Source organism: Mandrillus leucophaeus, unplaced genomic scaffold, assembly GCF_000951045.1.
Source record: "Mandrillus leucophaeus isolate KB7577 unplaced genomic scaffold, Mleu.le_1.0 Scaffold7, whole genome shotgun sequence".
Classification (NCBI taxonomy): Eukaryota; Metazoa; Chordata; class Mammalia; order Primates; family Cercopithecidae; genus Mandrillus; species Mandrillus leucophaeus.
The window spans coordinates 4444785-4464272 of record NW_012107585.1 but is presented as its reverse complement, the minus strand read 5'-3'; the positions used below and the strand labels follow the sequence as shown (position 1 = coordinate 4464272).

At 44.9% G+C, this 19488-nt stretch overlaps 1 long non-coding RNA gene across 1 annotated transcript; it reads left to right on the top strand.

Annotated features, from left to right (window-relative positions):
• The first annotated feature begins 209 nt into the window (after window positions 1–209).
• On the top strand, window positions 210–19246 carry LOC105527916. Its single transcript, XR_001004289.1, has 4 exons — window positions 210–255; window positions 1413–1833; window positions 17328–18292; window positions 18383–19246. It is a non-coding gene; the product is annotated as an uncharacterized LOC105527916 (long non-coding RNA).
• The last annotated feature ends 242 nt before the right edge of the window (window positions 19247–19488 follow it).

The window sequence follows — 19488 nt, the reverse complement described above, 5'->3', positions numbered from 1 at the left end:
GGCGACAGAGCCGGACTCCATCTCAAAAAAACAAAAACAAAAACAAAAACAAAAAAAGAAAAAAATTGGGCACATGACCCAGGTCTAGCCAATCAGCATATTTCCTCCTCCAGCCACAATGATTGGTTCCCTATGGGCACATGACCAAAGCTGAGCGAATGAGACTTAATTCTAGGAGCTGATAGGTTGGAAGCTTAGGAGGGCTGGAGACCATTTCTCCCATGAGAAAGAAGCCAGCGACCTAGAGGCAAACAGGTGAGAGATGTAGAGAGAGACCGAGCCCACTGACATGGTTATAGCCCCGGAATTGGGCTGTGCCTGAAGGTAACTTTAATGGTGGACTTTTCAGTTACAATACAGTCCCTTTTTGGTTTAATGCCAGTTCGATGTGGGATTAAGGGATTTGTAACCCAAAGTGTTCTAATCAATGTAATCATGCCTCCTTCTCCCTCCTGTTTGTGTACCTCGATCATTCCAGGAAGCCGCCAGTAGGAAAACTTCACCAAGGAAAAGAGAATTTCTTTCAGCCTTCCTGCATTGTCTCAAAAGAGCCTGTTTTAAAGTCCCAGTGGAGATGCCTGTAATTGGCCAATGAGAGCCAGCAGCCGGGTTGGGGATGCGTGCCAATAAATAACTCAAGCAGGCAAAACTCTCGGGGTTTTATAATTATGTGAAAAGACCTAAGATTTCTGTAAGCCAGGGGTCAGCAAATTAAAATTCTCCCAGGAGCTAAGGGCTTCTGAATGCCTGTTTCTGATAATCTTGTTTATGTCCTGGGGTAAATAAATCTGTCTTTTGTTCTGTGTTATTCAACTCTCAGCACTGTTTGTAATTAAAGGGGTGGAGGGTGGAGAAATGAGTGAGTTCTTTAATGGGCTCTGTTCTGGGTCACATGGAGTAAGAAAGAAACGGCCCTCGTGAGTAGAGTAGGGGTTGGGGTGGCCTGCTCTGCCCTGGGAAATGGTGATAAAACACTGGGCAGCTGTTGATTAAGTGCTAAAGGGGAGGAAATCCATCATCATTAGTGTAATCAATGAGCACAGGCCGGGTCCCCACTCGCTTGTGCTAGGGTTCCCCTGAGATATGGAAAGAAGCAGACAGAATGTCTAGTTTCAGACGTCCCCTCATGTCAAGAATCTCCAGGCAGAAGGGTCACTCATCCTCTCCTTTCCCTCACCTGCAGCTCTGGGGGTTGAGGAAAGGACAAAATAGAGCAAACAGAATCCTTCCAGATGGTCAGATAGTCCTGGTTTATAACAGGGTATGATAGAATTAGGTTAATGAACACAAATAATAGCAATAACAGATACCACAGCTAACACATGTTGAGACAGGCACTGTGTTAAGTGCAATATACACATGATTTCTTTCTTTTTCTTTTTTCTTTCTTCTTCTTCTTTTTTTTGAGACAGGGTCTCGCTCTGTCTCCCAGGCTGGAGTACAGTGGCAAGATCTCGGCTCACTGCAACCTCCGCCTCCCAGGTTCAAGCTATTCTCCTGCCTCAGCCTTCTGAGTAGCTGGGACTACAGGCACATGCTACCATGCCCAGCTAATTTTTGTATTTTGAGTAGAGACAAGTTTTCACCATGTTGGCCAGGCTAGTCTCGAACTCATGGCCTCAAGTGATCCGCCCACCTTGGCCTCCCAAAGTGCTGGGATTATGGGTGTGAGCCACCACACCTGGCCTATACCTGATTTCTTTTAATACTCTCAATAATTGCTTGGTACAGGCACAGTAACCTGAATTTTATGGATGAAGAAATGGAGACCCATTTCCTTATGGATGAAGAAATGAAGAGAAGTTAAGCAACTTTCCAGAGGCCCCCCGGCGGGTAAGTGATGAAGCCGGCCCTCATATCCGAGTTCCTGACTACAAAACTGCACTTCTGTCAACTGCATCCTGCCGCCTGCATGCTTTCCTGCAGCTTTCCTCTGCCCTTTGTAGCTTTTCTACCCTTCCACCTAGTCTTGTCTCTCTGAGTCTCAGGGTTTTTTGTTGTTGTTGTTGTTGTTTTTAATCTGTAAAATGGGGATAACAGCACTTTTTTTGTAGCAGGGTGCTTGGATGCCAGCAACAGAAATAGACTTTGGTTAATGTAAGCAAACATAGAATGTAGAAATGAGCCATCAAGCCATGAAAAGATGTGGAGGAAACTTAATGAAATGCACATTGCTAAGAGGAAGAAGTCAACCGAAAAGGCCACACATGGTATGATTTCAGGGACGTGATATTTTGCAAAAGGCAAAACGATGGGGACAATAAAAGGATTAGGGGTTGTCAGGTGTTAGGATGGAGGAAGGGATGAGTAGGTGGGATTTTCAGGGCAGCAAAACGACTCTGTATGAGACTGTACTGGTGGGCACATGTTATTACAGACTTTGGGTGATGATGTGTCAGTGTAGGTTCATTGGTTGTAACAATTGGACCGCGCTGGTGGGGGATGTTGACAGTGGGGGAGAATGTTGGAGGAGGGAGATATATGGGAAATCTGTATCTTCCTCTCAATTTTGTTGTGAATTTAAAACCGCTCTAAACAATACAGTCTATTTTTTAGAAACAAAATATATTGAAAGGATCATGGGGAGCTCATGGATTTCTGGCCTCTTTTGAGCCTATGGAGGGAGACAGGTCCAGCTCCTGCCAAGAACTGCCCAGTGGGGGATTCTCCTCCTACAGAGGAAGGGTGTTCAGATGCTGAGTACAAAAAATTTCCCCCCAACCCCATCCCAATAAGGTTCTGTGGTGATGGATGTTTTCGGCACCAGACCTGACACACAGTAAAAGCCCAGTAAATGGTAATTATTCTTATTCTTATTAATAAGAATATCCAGGAAGAGGCTGCTCAGCCTGTCTCCATGCCTGTGGTAGAAATTCTAGGCCACTTTTCCTGTGGGATGATTTAGACTTCCTTTATGAACAGAGACACAAACCAAGTCAGCACACCCTCAGGACAGAAGGATGCTGGCACGTGTGCAGGTTGGTCACTAAAGTGTGTCCTAAATTACGAAGAAATCAAAACAGATTGCATCTAATTTCTCACTGTTCCAAGCAAGAAATTACCTTTTCAAGTGGAACACCATGACTTTCAAGCTGTTTGCAAACACAGGTTTTTTTTGGAGTGTTTCATCTTGGGCTTGGATTGGCTTTCTTAAGTGGCTTGTTTGTTTCTGTGGGGTTAACTGGGTTTTCAGAGAGAAGAGGCACAAGAATCCACTTCTCTCACTTCTTCTTCATGCTGTTAGGAGCCTGGTGGGTCCCATTTCTCTTACAGGGTGTTGAGTGGGTTATGATAGGCAAAACATAGGCTTTGGAGCTACACAAATCTGGGTTCGAATCCTGACTCTACTGTTTCCTGCTGTACAGTAATTCCCCCTTATCTGCGGTTTCACTTTTCCTAGTTTCAGTTACCTGTGGTCCACTGCTGTCTGAACAGAGATGAATACATTACAGTGAGATATTTAGAAGAGGGATAGACCATATTCACATAACTTATTACGGTACATTGTTATAATTGTTCTATTTTATTATTAGTTACTGTGGTTAATCTCTTACTGTGCCAAATTTATAAACTAAACTTTATTATAGGTTTGTTTCATAGGAAAAAAAATATATATATATATATATAGGGTTCAGTAGTATCCATGGTTTCAGGCATCTGCTGGGCATTGGGAATAAGGAGAGACTCCTGTATAGCCTTAGGTGATTCACTTGGCCTCTGTGAGCTGTGTTTTCTCATCTGAAAAATGGGATAGTCATTATTTACTTCCTAGGGACTGTAGTGTCTTGCAGTAGCTGTTGCTTTTTCCTTGGGCTAATGCCAGCCTGCGTAACACCATGTTATGAATTAGAACAATTGTAGCAGATGTACCTGGGGCCAGAGTTTATGGCTTGCTCCATAAACAGGGCACAGGCAGGATTTTATTCCTTCCTTATCCACTCAGCTGGTGCCCTTGTGCAGCATGCAACCTGCACAACTGTTCGTGGTGGCCTTGATTTTTAAATGACTATTAAGCTTCTCAAACCTTTCTTTTATTGGTAGACACAGACCCCTTGGTCAGACGGATGGGAATATAGCTGAATTCTGACCAAATTACCTGACAACAGTGATTGGCCCAAAGAATGGCCATACGACCAAACAGTCCAATCAGAGTTTTCCCCTGGGACTGATAAACACATGTTGGGAAAAGTTAGCACTCTATGCCTGGGAAAACAGCAACCATATTCCTCTTCGTATGGGAGAGGCCTGTTTGTAGTATGAGTGTCTTAATCTGTTTTGTGTTGCTATAACAATACCACAGACCAGGTAATTTATAAAGAAAAGAAACGTATTTCTTACAGTTCTGGAGGCTGAGAAGTCCAAGGTAGTGGGGCCTACATCTGGAGAGGGCCTTTGTGCTGTGTCATCCCATGAAAGAAGGGTAATTAAGTGCAAGAGCAAGAGGGACTGGAACTTGCTAAAATAAAGCCACTCTTGGCCGGGTGCAGTGGCTCACGCCTGTAATCCCAGTACTTTGGGAGGCCAAGGCAGGTGGATCACGAGGTCAGGAGATCGAGACCAGCCTGGCCAACATGGTGAAACCCCGTCTCTACTAAAAATACAAAAATTAGCCGGGCGTGGTGGCGCTCACCTGTAGTCCCAGGTACTCGGGAGGCTGAGGCAGGAGAATCGCTTGAACTTGGGAAGCAGAGGTTGCAACGAGCTGAGGTTGCACCACTGCACTCCAACCTGGCGATAGAGCGAGACTCCGTCACAAGAAACAAAAACAATAAAAACCAAACAAACCAAAAAAACAAAGCCACTCTTGAAATAACAACCTTAATCCATTCATGAGACCAGAGCCCTCATGACCCAATTACCTCTTGTTAGGCCCCACCTCCCAACATGGTTGCGTTTGAGATGAAGTTTCCAACACGTGAACTTTGGGGGTCACCTTCAAACCACAGCAAAGAGGAAATGAGAGATCAGCATGCAAATACACACAGAGATAAGAAAAAGAGAAGTCTTCTGGAACCCACCACTGGTGTCAGTCCTAAAGCTCTTCCTGTGATTTTTAAGCTCTAACTCAGTTCTCCTCTCAGTTACATGAGCCAAAACACACCCTTTTTGCTTGAGCTAGTGTGAGTTGGCTGTCTGACACTTGTAACCAAAACTGTCCTGATAACTGGGGAGTTGCTGTAAGATGTGTTAGGTATGGAAAATCCTTTGCTCAAAGTGGCACTCCAGTACAAAAAAAAAAAAAAAAATAACTGGGCCTGGTGGCAGGTGGCTGTAATCCAAGCTACTTGGGAGGCTGAGGCAGGAGAATCATTTGAACCCAGGAGGCAGAGGTTGCAGTGAACCGAGATCGCACCACTGCACTCCAGCCTGGGATGACACAGCAAGACTCCGTCTCAAATAAAATAAAATAAAATAAAATAAAATAATCAAAGTGGCACTCCACAAATAATAGCTGTGTTATTGCCACACTGTACCACATGGGAGTCCCACCAGTTTGCCTCTTTGGAGTGAAAGGAGGACGTGTTTCATTAGATTTGGGATATCAGATATGCCAGTAGCCCTTGATTTCGTGCCATGGCAGACATCAGTAATCCATTAGCAGAAAACATTAATTCATAAAGGCTATGGTGTATGTTTGTTTGTTTGTTTTTGAGACGGAGTCTCGCTCTGTCCCCCAGGCTGGAGTGCAGTGGCGTGATCTCGGCTCACTGCAAACTTTGCCTCCCGATTCAAGCGATTCTTCTGCCTCAGTCTCCCGAGTAGCTGGGATTACAGGCACCAGCCACCATGCCTTGCTAATTTTTGTATCTTTAGTAAAGACGGGATTTCACCATGTTGGCCAGGCTGGTCTCGAACTCCTGACCTTAAGTGATCCGCCTGCCTCGGCCTCCCAAAGTGCTGGGATTACAGGTGAGCCACTGTGCCTGGCCAGTGTTTTTAACTTCTTTCGGTTTGATTGTTTTTGCTCTACCTGGGAATGGTCTCAGGGTCTTTCCTACTAAGTGCTATAGGCAGTTGCTACTAATGATTTGGAAATGAGATAGGAGATGAAACCAGACATTTTGATTTTTGGCAATTTTTGACAGAATCCATTGCAGTCCATTTTTTAAGGCTCTAACTCATGGAAGCATGTCTACACAGGTGAGACAATGTTGCTTTAAATTAATGCCAGAAGATAAGGTACTCAGAATAGCACTGCAGCAGCCTAAATGGCTAATGAAGTTTGGCAGAAGGTTTTTATGAGCATGTGTAGAGCGTCTGGGTCAGACAGCAAGCAAATTCCCAAAGACACAGGAAAAGATTAGCTGGACTCCACTTCCTCGTAATCTTTTGGGGCTGGGGAGAGGGTGTTGGTGAATATTCCATCCAGAGGAAGACTTTTTGGTGGAATAGAAAAAGAAGAAGATACATTTGAACTAAAAAGAAAGTGTAAAAAATTTCAAAAGTAACACAAAAATGAAGAATGAACACAAAGCTTTAAAAAAGCCCTCCTAATTAATTAGTTTTTCCCATTTTCATTTCCCAGAGGTAATCTATAGTGAGATGTGTGTCTTTCAAGATCTCAGTGCCACAAATAATACATGCTTAACATAGAAAAATCAGAAAATTCAGATAAGCAAACAGAAAGATAAAGTTTCCACAGCTTGGAGATAACCAGGGAGAACATGCTGATGTATTTCCTTTCCGCTGTGTGTGTGTTTGTATGTGTGCATGTGTGTGTGTTTGTATGTGTGCGTGTGTGTGTGTATGTTTTCAGAAGAAATATTTATCGAATACCTATCATCATGTGACCAGCCTTCTGGGAAAAAAAGGATGAGCAAAATCCTATCTTGGCTGCTAGGTCTCAGTGACTGGTTGTTGCAAATAGCTGTGGCCTTTTCTTCACCATTCCAGAGTCTGCTCGGCTTTGTTTTGCCAATGGAACAGTGAGGATGGTGTAGGAGACTCCTAAGAGGGATGGATCATCTCCAGTGTGCCCATTTCCTAGGACAAAGTCCTGTGTAAAGGGCCCCCAAGAACTCTAGGATATAGTTCCTATTGCACAGATGAGGAGACTGAGGCTCCGGGAGATGAAGTCACTTGCCCAAGATCACCTAGCTCATAAGGGGCAGAGCTACTATGCTGCTTTTCCTGTGATAGCCCTCTTAGGAGTAGGCCAACCTGAGAAGTGGGGTGAGCTCACAGTTGCAAGATGGTAGGAGGGATGGCATGGCACAGGGGTTCAGAAAAAGCCTTCGGAGTTTGATAAATCTGGATTTGAATCTTGACTATGCAACTTCCAAGTCCCAAACCTCATTTAGCTCATCTGTGAAATGGGGGATCATTAACCTATTTACCTCATAGAGTGAAGGGTAAACGGGCTCATGTATGTGAAATGCCTATAAGAGCTCGGGACAAGGTAAATTGCTCGGTAAGTGTTACTGGCTGTTTCTGGAAAACCTTGATTTAGGGAGATATATCTTCCTGGTGGGATTAGGTGACACCTGCTCCTTCCAGGGACTGTGGCTTTGTTTCTGATTGACTTGGGCATGGGTTGCTGGCACCATTGTTCCTGGGACTTTGGAAAAAAACAAAAATTGCTCCATAACCCCACAGGCTTCTCTTGTTGCAGTGACACTGGAACTGGGGAACTGGGGAGGAGGTGGGACTATGGGGATGATTTCCCTGAGGAACCTCCTAGGTGGGCCTGACCCACTTGCTTCCCTGGCATTCTAAGCACGCTCTGAATTCCAAAACTGTCCTGTGTTCTGGCTTTGTGCTGTCTTCACCCCTTTACCCTTTGTCTGAAATTCTTTTCCTCTCTTCTCTCTGCTTACCTGATTGGAACCCTTCTAGTGCCTGGCACAGAGTCTAACACTCGGTCGATGATGGCTGAAGATTGAATGAATGATGGAAACATTAAAGGCCTGGCAGATAGAGCGAGCTGGGGAATGTCGAGGAAGGCACTTCTCTGGGTCAGTTACCATCTCGGTATGAAAAGCATAATGATACTACCAACCTCTTGGGTTATCGGGAGGATTAAATATAGACTCTATGTAAGGCGCCTAGCACAGTGCTCAGTAAGTGATATCTGCAATGGTTGTTCCTGCTCACCTCTCCTTTTTCCTTTTTTGGGGACTTTCCACACAAGAAATCCAGTTTTCCATGTGTGGTGACTTGATGGAGTCAGAAAAGAGAAAGATACTCTTTTCTGTTCTGATTCCTGCCCCAGTCCTGATGCCTAAGGCATGATATTTAGACACCTCTACTTGCAGTTTCTTCACCCTCACCGTCCTGTCTCTAACTACGGCCTTGTCTCTAACTTCCTTTCAGCCTTGTCTCTAACTACGGCCACTCACAAGCCCTGCGACGGGTCCCTCCATTCCCCCCAAAACACTCTCCTCTCTCCTATGTCTTCTGTAACTTACAGAGTTCCAAAAGGGTTAAACAGGAAAAACACAGCAGGACTCCGTAGCTACCCTGGGTGGGGCATTTGATCAGAATTCATGAAAAGTGTCATAGAGTCGCTTCCTTCGGCTCAGCAGAGCAAATCTGATCAAGCTCAGCCTGGACATAATGTTGACCAGCAGCTGGGAAGGACAGGCGCACTGATTTCCTTCACTGGTACAGTGGGGATTGATGAAAGTGGCCATGTAAGTAAGCTGAGTTCTCTGGCCACTCATCCATCTTCAGAGCATTCCTACGTGTGAAGACAGTGTTTTTAGATCACTTTATGGATCCATTTTACAGATTGAGCAACTGAATCTCAGATAAATTAATGAGTAGAAAACTGATTTGGAGGAAACTGGCATGAAACAAAAGGGGCAGCTATTCTCTTTGACGTTTTGGAAATGTGTGAAAATGCTACACTTGCCCTATTGGGAACTGGGATGCCAAATTTGATTTTAGATACAAAGCTCACATGTCACACAAGATTACTTTTCTCAGGACCCACTTGGGGCAGAGCTAGAGCATGAGGAGACAGCAGAAAGGAAAAGAAAGGAATCTTCTTATCCGATAATGAAAAAGTATTTTTAGCTCTGACTATGTTTACAGACTGTGTAACTAAGGATTCGTGCCAAAATTGGGAGATGTCTTCAGTGTATAAATGATCTGGCAATGTTTGCAGTAAATTCAGTAAGAGAACCAGAGCCGTCTGAACATAACTGAGGAACTGAGAGGATGTTAAAGGAAAATAATGATGATGATGATGATGGTGATAATTACTATTTTTCTGGGGGCCAGTTACCATAATCAGCATATTAAATTTAAATTTAGTTCTGCTTCTCCAAAACTTGAAGGTAGGTATTTTTATTTCCGTGTTTCAGATGAGGAAATTGAACTTCAGAGAGGTGAGGTGACCTGCCTGAGGTCACACGCTAGTAAGTGACAGAGTTGCAATTCAAACCCTAATTTATATGAGTTTAAAGCCCACTCACCTTCTGTTGTATTACCCAGGCCTTGGGTTAGGTCCTAGGGAGTCAAAGATGAGTTGAGACACAGTCCCTGCCCTCAAGGAGCTCTGTGTTTTACAGAAAAAGGAGCTAGCTCAGCTAAAGAGTTCCCTATTGAAGTGTGTATCAGGTATAAATAAAACAGCTCATCTCCATTGCCCTTGGGTAAAGAAAGAAACCAGTGAATGCGTAGGTTGTGTGTGGGTATCCCTTCGTCTTAGTTCTGACTTTATTTTTCTGGCATCTGCATGAGGCGTCCCAGGGCACTTTCCCTAAACCCCGGAGGAACAGAAGCTCTACCTGTGTGCGTACTGTGCCTGGGACCTGAGCTCTGGATGAGCAGTCCTCTTTGCATGATGATGCTGGTGCAGGCGGCAGACAGTCTTGACTCTCACCCCAACTTCCCTCTGCAACCCACCGTGATGTTTAGCTTCAGAAAGACAAATCAGCAAATCTCCTTCTTGAATTGCTGTCCAACGGGGACAAGAAAAATGCTCTTCCAGGGGCCAGCGTCATGATCACAACATGTGCAGTTTTCCTGTGGCTGACGACCCAGCAGTGGTGCTGTGGAGGGCCCCTCATGCTCCACTCTGGTATGTAGACCTTGCTCCCAGCCACTCATTTCCTCCTCCTGGCCTGTCCAGCCCAGGGCTGATAACCAAGAGCAACCCTCTTGGCATTTACCTCTGAAAGTCTGGTTTAACCTTCACCTGCACAAGCAGCTCATAATAACAAGAGCAACCACTTAGTGAGTGCCTTTTGGAGGCTTTCCATGTACAATGCCTATTGGATGTCTTCTCTAAATAGCCCGTATATTGAAAGAGCAGAGATGTAGGATACAATCATAAAGCTACTTTTGTTGCCCCCTCCCCTATTGTGTAATCCCAGGACCAGTCCCCTCTGCCTCTGAATGAATGTCAGCCAGGCCCCTTTGCTACAAATTTGTTATTTGTAGGTAATAAAAATGTCATTGGCATCTGTGGTCCCCCACACCACTTTAGTTCAGTGATTAATGTGTCCAGTCCAGCGCAGGGTCACGCCTCTGACTTCATTTGCTCAGACTTGCCGCAGGCAGAAGCTGCAGTGGGAAATGGATACCGTCAGCTTCGTGAGTTTTCTCTAAGAGAGTGGTAATTTTGCCCTCCCATCTCTTCCCCAGCCAGGCTGCCCTTGCCCCTTTAAGGTTGGTGAGGGCACAGTGGGAAGAGACAAGGGGTAGAAAAAGGTCCGGCTTAGCTGGGACTGCTGCTGTGAGCTGGGTCCTGCAGGATGCCACTCTCTCATGGTGAGTTCGTGTGAACTTTGGAACTCTGTCTCCATTGGCTTCGAAACACAAGATCTTTGTAGGGATTAGAAAAAAAGGGATCAGACACAGCCTCATGTATGCTCAGCTTGGCAAATGGATGCTGTCTTATGCAAATTAGAAAAAGCCTTTCCCTTTCTCTAGGTTTCTGTAAGCCCTCATGGGCATGTACATCCTAAGAGCAGAACATGGCTGGATGTCTGCAACACTCTTGAGCGAGAGCTTTTGTTCAGTGCACTGAGGACACGTCCATCTTCAGGGATGCTGTATGCACGTCTCTTACCTGTAGTTCTCCGCACTGGAGCTGCACGAGCTTCACATTCCAACTGTCCAGTCATGCATGACATCCCCTTCACAGAGGCTCATCATGCGTGCGAAGATCAGGCAAAACATCTTTCAAATATCCCTAGGTCAGCTTGCTTGTACACACTCTCTCTCTATCTCCTGCCCCCCACAGAAAACACTGGCCTTTGGTGGAAGTGCGGCTGCTTGCCAGATTGAAGCCCTCTTCAGCTATCCCTGGGCCCCTTGGATTTCTCAGGTGCAAGTCAGACTCCAGTCCACAGGGTTCCCCAATCATTAGGGGACAGAAATCAAGCTCTCCAAGGCCTCTCTGCAAAGTCCCTTTCATCAGGCTTCAGGTGGGAGGAGTCCACCCCTGCTGTCCCCTGAGAGATGACAGTTGGCCTTTCTGCATTGATATGGTGAATCCTGATGGGGCACTGACCACTTCTGCTGGTGTTCAAATGGGACACATTGTCTCAGTTTGGACTGAGTCCTGTAAGACAGCCATCCCCAAACTTTTTGGCGCCAGGGACTGGCTTTGTGGAAGACAATTTTTCCACGGACCGGGTCGGGGGATGGTTTTGGGCTGATTCAAGCACATGACATTTATTGTGCAATTTATTTCTATCATTACATTTTAATATATAATGAAATAATTATATGACTCACCATAATGTAGAGCCTGTGGGAGCCCTGAGTTTGTTTTCCTACAACTAGACGGTCTGATCTGGGGGTGATGGGAGACAGTGACAGATCATCCGGCACTGGATTCTCGTAAGGAGCGTGCAACCTAGGTCCCTCGCATGCGCAGTTCACAATAGGGGTTGTGTGCCTATGAGAATCGGATGCTGCGCTGAGCTGACAGGAGGCAGCGCTCAGGCAGTGATGAGAGGGATGTGGAGCAGCTGTAAATATAGATAAAGCTTTGCTCGCTCTCTGCCTGCCCACCTCCTGCTGTGTGTCCCTGTTCCTAACAGGCTGTGGCCTAGGGCTTGGGGACCCCTGCTCTAAGAAAGCCAAGAACGAAACAGTAAATGCCAACTCATCCAATGCTCCAAAGTGAGGTCTAAGACTCTCAACATGACCAGCAAAGGAGGTGGCCAGAACTTGTTTCATGTGCCTTTAGCCTTTCCTCTAATTTGAGGGCATAAGAGAGTCCATGTTGAAGCGTAGAGAGGGGAGAAAATTGGAAGGGAGATTTTTTTAGATAGAATTGATGGAGTTCTGTGCCATGTTCTCTCCCAAAACTGGCAGTAGAAGTGGTCAGTGCCCCATCAGAATTTATCATAGCAACCCTGAAAGGCCAACTGTCATCTCTCAGTATCACCATCTCTGTGCTTGGGGGCTTTCTCTGAAGATGAGGAAGACCAGTCTGCCCATTCCCAAGGAGACCAGAAGTGCCAGGGAATTAACATCCTCCGGGAGAAGCCATCAGCCAATGACTGATGGGAGTTGGTATATAAAGCTCCCAGATGCCTCACTGCTGAGTTGGAAGAACATTGAGGCATGTATTCTGCATGCTTTTCAGAGTCCCTAGGAAGTTATTTTTGATGCCCATCAAAATGGTATTTGGCTTGATTTTAAAAACCTTTTATTGTTTTTTTCTCTTCTCTGACTCTTTTCCCCCATTATATGGTTTGGCTCTGTGTCCCCACCCAGATCTCATCTTGAATTGTACTCTCATAATTCCCATGTGTTGTGGGACAGACCTGGTGGGAGACAATTGAATCACGGGGACAGTTTCCTTCATACTGTTCTCATGGTAGGGGATAAGTCTCATGAGAACCGATGGTTTTATAAGGTGTTTCTGCTTTCAGTTCTGCCTCATTTTCTCTTGCTGCCACCATGTAAAGAAGTGCCTTTGGCCTTCCGCCATGATTGTGAGGCCTCCCCAGCCACGTGGAACTATGATTCCATTAAACCTATTTTTCTTCCTAGTCTTGGGTATGTCTTTATCAGCAGCGTGAAAACAGACTAATACATCCCACTCCCCTCCCATCACTTCCCAAATAAAGTACTTTACTCACATCCTGATCTCAGGGTCCCTGATATGTTCTGGCTGTGTCCCCACCCAAATCTCATCTTGAATTGTAGTTCCCATATAGGAGGGAACTGGTGGGAGGTAATTGCATCATGGAGGTGGTTACCCTCATACTGTTCTCATGATAGTGGGTGAGTTCTCACAAGATCTGATGGTTTTGTAGGGGGCTTCCCCCTTTGGTCAGCACTCACTTCTCTTACCTGCCGCCATGTAAGACATGCCTGTTTCACCTTCCACCATGATTGTAATTCCCCTGAGGCCTTTCCAGTCATGAGGAACTGTGAGTCAATTAAACCTCTTTCCTTTATAAATTACCCAGTCTTGGGTATTTCTTCATAGCAGTGTGAGAATGGATGAATACAATCCCTTTCTGGTGGAACTCAAACTAAGACAAAGCCCTGTTATTCAGATAATACCTTTATTCCTAGCACATCTCTAATCCTTTCCTAACTTTGCAAGATGGGTTTCTTCCTTTCTCCACTGAGGAAGCAGAAGATCCATATGACTCCAAAAATATACTCTTTTCCTCACATCACTCTGCTCCCCAGCAGCTGTAAGCCATTCCAGCCAGTAGAATACAGTTCTTTAACTGGCCACGCATAGCCTCTGTTTAATCTAGCACTTTCTTGATGTTCAGAACCTTGGTTCTGAATCATGTGCTCAATGCTATTCCTCACTCTCTGCTGCATCCTGCTTTTGATACCCACAACGTCTAGTTTCTGTTAGCCCTCTGGATGCAACGCTGGTTGCTGTCTCCCTGGCCCTTGACTTTGACTCACCACCCAGCTCCACTGCCCTAGACTTGTCTTGACAAATGCTCTTCCTAGTTGGACTGAGTTCCAGGACTCCTGGTCTCGATGCTATCCGCTATGGATGATGTTCTGGTTGGTTCATATCATGGCTGTCCCTCTGTGCCCTAACAATTCCTGTCCTCAGCTGGAGCAAAATGAATTTTTATCCATTGCTTAAAATTTGAAAGCACATCCAGGAAGTTGCGCATACTAGCTGAGCAAGCCGAGTGCATATCGGGAGAACTTGGACACCACTGCTGGGAATTGGCTAAGTGGGAAGATTTTAATTGTTCCCAGGCTTGTCGCATCCACCTAATTTTCTCTAATGAGCACACACAAAGCAACAAGGAGAGGTGCGGGGTTGGATGGCAATTCAGTGCCTCATAATGCCAGATGAATTGCGGTGCCTGCTCCACAGTATTGCATTTGCCGATGTCTGGGAGACAGTCTCCATGGATGCTAATTCAATTATGCTGAAACATAGAAGGAAATTGTCAGCCAAATTGCTGCCACGCTGCCGAGCTGTACCTCGTTCATGTCCCCCGTGCTGTTTTCTGCTGATTCAGCAGCACACAGAGGCTGGTCTAGTCTGAGAATGACCAGGGGCTGTGTTCCACTTGGTATGGTTCTTCAGGCAGACTTCCCATCTTAGACTTCCAAATAGAGAATCTATTCCTTATTAAACTTTTCCTTTCCTCCTTTCACTTGGGCAACACCTCTTGTTGCTTATTCATCGTCAACAACAAAAATATATGATAAGCTTAAGAGAACTATATTGTTCGACTAGTAAATCTTGGCTGAGCATCAGTTAAAGACTGAGAACACAGCAGGGAACAAAAATGGGCATAAATCCATGCCTTTAGGAGTTTACGGTCCTGTCTCACTTTCCAAGGAGGGAAGATTATTGAGTCAGTTTCAAGGCTTTCTTTGCTTTCTAGAATCTGGATAATGGATAAATGTGAAAACTCAAAAGAGATAGAAAGGCTCAGTCGATTCATAGGAGAAACTGCTGCATGGGAAGAGAAGACTAGGGAACACAAGCCAGGGGGCACGGCTAATTTGGAGATTTTAGGGAGTTTATAAAAGAGAAGAGAAGAATGTACTGGAGCGTTTTGTGGGGAACACAATGAGAAGGAAGTGCATTTCAAGCTTTGCTCTATTGTATGAATGGAATGCCTCTGTGCTCTGTGATATTTTTTAAGAGACTTCAGCAATTGCAGTTTTTTTTTTTTTCTCTTTTAGACAGTGTCTTGTTCTGTCGCCCAGGCTGGAGTGCAGTGGTGCAATCTCGGCTCACTGCATCTTCCGCCTCCTGGGTTCAAGCAATTCTCTACCTTAGCCTCCTGAGTAGCTGGGATTACAGGCACGCACCACCATGGCCACCTAATTTTTGTATGCTTTGTAGAGACGGGGTTTCACCGTGTTGGTCAGGCTGGTCTTGAACTCCTGGTGTCATGATCCACCCACCTCAGCCTCCCAAAGTGCTGGGATTATAGGCGTGAGCCACCGCACCTGGCTGTAATTGCAGTTTTAAACTTGTTTTTTTTTTTAAAAAAAATCAATTGGTCAACAAATATTTATTGAATGCCTACTATGTTCCAGGTACAAGACAGTTGCAATCTTTTCCTTATCTGGCATGTCGTTCCAGGGGAAACAGGACTGAATACATGATAAGTACACATATGAGAAGGATGGAACTTCATCCAGGAAGGCAGAGAAGCCTTGGCTGAGCAAATGAGATTTCTGTTGAGCTCTGAAGGATTAGGAGTTTGTCAGGCAAAGAGACATGGGTGGGGAGTACGGACAGTTTCAGACACAGGTAATGACTTTTGAGAGGGATTCATGGAATGAAAGAATCCAGTTTATTGGCCAAAGCTGTCCCATCAAAAGTAACAATGCTGTGAACTTCTCCACCAGACTCTTCTCAATATCTAGTTTCTAGTTTCAATGAAATTGAATATTCTCGGGTGAGTTCCTATAATGTAGGCCTGAATCTATCTTGCTCCCAACCTCTGCAGCTGATTCTACCCCTGCCGCTATGGTCAAGAAAACAAGTTGAGATAAAGCTGATGGTAGATGGGGCAGCGGGCGGAAATTGCTTTTCAGACTGACTGTCTGGCTGCCAGAACGGAGGTTTCTTTGAATAAGGTTCTGTACTATGGTGGCTTCAAGGCTTTATATTTATTCGGCACGTACTGTGTGCCCAGTTCTGCGTCAAGTCCAAGGAAACAAAAATGAATAGAAGACGTGGTTTGGTTCTGCTAACGTCTGTCACAACTGTAAAAAAGGCTTTCACAGTGTCTTAACGCCCTGAGACTATGACGGTGTTACTTGGTAGGTGACTTCCAGAGCCCCTTGGGGAGGTCAGACCGACCTGAGTTGGAATATAGGCTGTACCTAATAACAGCTGTGTGACTTTAGGTGAGCTAATTCTCCTGTGTTTAAGTTTTTCATCTGTTAAAATGAGGATTATAACACCCACCTGAAGTACTGTAGTGAGGCTTAGAGATAGCCTGTGTGTCACTCACCTGGCGAATAAGCGGGATTCTGTAGAGTGTGAGAAGACGCCCTCACTGTTTTCTCCACTGTCCATTGGCAAGGCCCTGGTGAGCCGAAGCTATCTCTGCCCATGGGTAAAATTTTGAGGAGCCCCCATCACTTTGCTGGCTATTGCTGGATAATAAAATGTCCTGAAGTCATTTTTCTCACAGAATAGTTCTGTGTCAGTAATTAAAATGCCTGCTCTTAAGTAATGGTTAAAACTCCGAGTTTCATTTAAAGTTAAACCTTCTTTCAAGCAAACCAACTTTTTTTTAACAAAAGACATTTCTGAAATAATTGGAGAAATTTGAACAGTAACTGAATAGTAGATGAAATTAAGGTGTACTTAATTGAATAATGGTACATATGATATGTGGATATTTACACTGAATTACTAAAGATGAAGTAATGTGTCTGAGATTTGCTTTTCAAAAACTAGTGGTTTGGGGGTAAAGGGTTGGGGTATAGGTGAAAAAAGAACGATCATGTTTATCTTATTATTTTTTGTTATCCTATCCCCTACTTTTACAAATGCTTGAAAATGTGTACAATAAAAGTTTGAAAAAGATTTAAAGCATCTTTCCTCCACAATCTTATATAATTTGCATGTTGTATAGTACATAAGTCTAGTGGGTATTGTTTATGTCATATACATTGTCAATCTATGTATTTATTATAACAATTCTTTGGCTGATGGCAGTGGCCTGTTGTTTTAATAAAATCAGTATATTTTATTATACTGGTAGATAAACTTCTGTGATAACCCCCTAATTATCTTCTACTCCTGGTATTCACATCCTGCGTAATCACGTCCCCTTGGGGCTGGACCTAGTGATTTTGTTCTGATGAATAGAATAGTAAAAATGATGGAATGTCACTTCCAATATTAGATTATAAAAGACTATCTTTTATCTGGCACTACCTCTCTCCAGCTTTTCTCTCTTGCTTATTCTGAAGAAACAAGCTGCCTTGTTGTGAATTACCCTGTGGAGAGACCCACATGTTAAGGAACTGGGAGCATGACCACTGGCCAACAGCCCTAGAGTGATTGAATCTTTCCAACAATCACTTGCATGAGCTTAGAAGAGGATTATTCCCCATTCAAACCTTCAGCTGAGACTGCAGCCCTGACAATACCTTGATTGCAACCTGGTGAGAGATCCTGAGCCAGTGGACTCAGCTCAGCTGTGCCTGGATTCCTGACCCACAGAAACTGTCAGATAATAAATGTTTTAAACTACCAAGTTTTGGGGAAATATGTTATGCAGTAATAGACAACAAATAGATTATATAATGACAAACTTCAGACAAATGGAGGTAAAGTTCTTGGAGTGGGTACTTTTTTTTCTAGTTCAAACAAAGAAGTAGTATCAGTGTGGGTTAGCAGTAGCCCTGGTCGCCCCTCTGTCAGCTCAGATGTTGGGGGAGGGGGTTATCGTTGGCTTCCCTGGGTCCTCACCTTTGCTCTGATTGCTAGCCAAAGGCCCAAGGGAGCAGAGGGAGGAGAGGTGAGGGCAGATAAGGGCTCTCTTGACCAGTAGTGTCACAGTTTGGCATTGGTGCTCTCTGCCTGGCAGGTATTTAAAGTTCCTTCAGGTTTGGCAAGTGATCAAAGCTGAGTCAATTCTTTGAGGTGTATTGTGGATTCTTTGAGGTCCCCGTTAGTGGTGTCCATGCTGCATAGTGCCCCAATTGTTCACCTGAGAACTGTGTTCAGGTGGGGATTCTTCAGTTCCCCTCTTGTGGTGCCTCTTTCCCAGATCCCATGCCCAGTGGTAGCTGTCAGTACCTCTTTCTACTCCTTTTAGGTAGGATGCTTCTAAGACACCTCCATTCCAGTTTCTGCCCATCTGCGTGACTCCTGGGAAGCTCATGCATCCTTGGCACCTGGATCAGGGTAAGTCCTGCTTCTAGTGCTATCCTCAATCCTCATCCTGAGATCTCGATAGTCTCCAGCCGTGGTCTGACTAATCTATACATTTTTCAGGTTTCAATCAGATGCCAGTCTCCCCAGACTTAGGGAATTCACAGCAAACTAGAGATATTTCCTGTAAGTTCCTCTCACCAGGCAAGGCTGTGGTCAGAAGTCATTGCCTCTCTCCTCTTCCAAGGGGACTGAGACTAACTTCATACTGGATTACTTTCTCCAGAAAAATCCTCTCCCCAGTTTCCAGCTTCAGTCTTTTCAGAGATGGCCGTTGGACCAAGAGTCAGAAAACTATTTCCATTTAGACCCTTTGCAAGGTTAGAAATGTCAGGTATTTGAACATTTCCTTTTGTTTTTGGCCCGTGGAGCCTCAGCTGAAACCAAGACCCAAACGTTCCATTTTAGCATCCTGTTATATGCATACAGCTGCTGTTCAATCCATGGTGCTTTGTTACTTTTACGTTGTTGTGGGAGATTTACCGCACCGATGGACCTCATCAATGGTGTGTCTGGATCCACACTCTTTGCCATGACTTGTTAGCCCCTCTCATCAAGGGTTGAAGTCTATTTCCCAATCCTTGGATTTGGGCTAGTCTTGGGATTGCTTTGACCAACAGAATGCGGCAGAAAGAACATTATACCTTTTCTGAGCCTGGAAACAAGAGACCCTGCATGATTTGGGCCTGTCTCTTGGAGTTCTCCTGCTGTTCCGTGAATAAACCCGTGGGTAGAATGACAGACCATGTGAATAAGAGCAGGATCAGCTCAGTTGTCCCAGATATGTGAGACAGCCCCACCAAGATCGGCAGAGCCACTTAGCCTGACCACAGAGACATGTGCAAACCCCGCCAAGCTCAGCTCAGATGATCAGAGCTGCCCTGCTGACCCACTGACTTGTGAGTGAAAGTAGTCAATTGTTACAGTGTACTACTGGGGCTTTGTGGTTGGTTGTTATGCAGCATTATGGTAACCGATACATTGTACTGGGTAGCTAAGGAGGGAGTGTTTTTTGAGCAGAGGACCCTCTCAAATATCAGGTGACAAAACTGACTGCTGGCTTGGCCTTGTCATCCATGCACATCCCTTCCGGAGGAAGACTGTTTTTCTTTTCCTTAGGCACCCTCAGCTTCAGCCTGATAGATTCCTCCTGGGCTTGTCAAAACTTT